The sequence below is a fragment of the Miscanthus floridulus genome, chromosome 4 (assembly GCF_019320115.1).
Source record: "Miscanthus floridulus cultivar M001 chromosome 4, ASM1932011v1, whole genome shotgun sequence".
Lineage (NCBI taxonomy): Eukaryota > Viridiplantae > Streptophyta > Magnoliopsida > Poales > Poaceae > Miscanthus > Miscanthus floridulus.
In genome coordinates this window covers 31,975,052-31,976,141 of record NC_089583.1, presented here as the reverse complement: position 1 = coordinate 31,976,141, position 1,090 = coordinate 31,975,052, and the positions used below count along the sequence as shown (strand labels likewise).

Sequence of the window (1,090 nt, the reverse complement as noted above, 5' to 3'; positions counted from 1 at the left end):
TGAGAACATTCACACTAGACCAATGCTTAAAACCAACAACCTTGAGTTCGAGCTGAAGCCAAGCCTCATCAACACGGTGCAAGCTACCCCATTTAGCGAAGAGGCACATGAAGATGCTAGTGCTCATCTTTAGAATTTCCTAGAGATTAGCAGCATAATTGTCATCAAGGACATCACTCAAGTGATCATACTACTCCGCCACTTTCCATTCTCGCTAGTGGGAAGGGCAAAGCAATGGTTCTACACCAACAAAGAAGATATCAACACATGGGCAAGATGTTTGAAGGCCTTCCTAGCAAAGTTTTTCCCTACAGGCAAGACCAATGCCTTAAGAGGAAATATTTCCAACTTCCAACAACAGAAAGGAGAAACCATTCCAGAAGCATGGGAATGTTTTTAAGAATACATTTCAGATTGTCCTTATCATGGGATGAAAGGCTGCTAATACAAAGCTTTTACCATAGATTAACTCAGAAAGCTCATGAACAGCTGGATGCTACTGTTGTAGGATCATTTATATCACTCACCCATGGAAAAGCTGAAACTCTTATGGAGAAGATAGCCTCTAACCAAGGTTGGTCTCAATACAATATCCAATCATGCAATAAGAGCGAAGAAGTACCAGAGGAGGTGTGTGCACTGTCAACCAAGATGGACGTGATGTTAAATTGGCCTGAACAGCAAGCCAATTACAAGAAGGATCGTTAGGCCATTCAAGATGTTTTTAATTCCCAAAATGAATGTGGAGAATATTTGGGGGTTGATTTCCCTTAATCTCAAAAAGATGCAAATATTGTCATCAACAATTCTGCTCCACAACAATAGACACAAGGATGGAATCAACAACAACAACGGTCAAATTCCCAAGGTAAGTACCCTAGTAATTATTATAATTCTTCTAAACATAAGCAACCATCCTTGAGAGATCTGATCTTAGACAAGCTAAGATTAATGAGGATATTTCTAAGAAGTTTGCTTTTAATGATAAGGTCCTAGAAAACATAAATACTAAAATGGAGAGTTTTTCTTTTGCCATAAAAGACCAACTTATCTATAATAAAAAGATAGAATCACAATTAGCTTAGTTGGT

The 1,090-nt window shown here is 38.3% G+C and overlaps 1 non-coding gene across 1 annotated transcript; it reads right to left on the bottom strand.

Annotated features, from left to right (window-relative positions):
- Window positions 1-324: 324 nt before the first annotated feature.
- On the bottom strand, window positions 325-432 carry LOC136553155 (small nucleolar RNA R71). Its single transcript, XR_010783061.1, has one exon. It is a non-coding gene; the product is annotated as a small nucleolar RNA R71 (small nucleolar RNA).
- Between the last annotated feature and the right edge of the window lie 658 nt (window positions 433-1,090).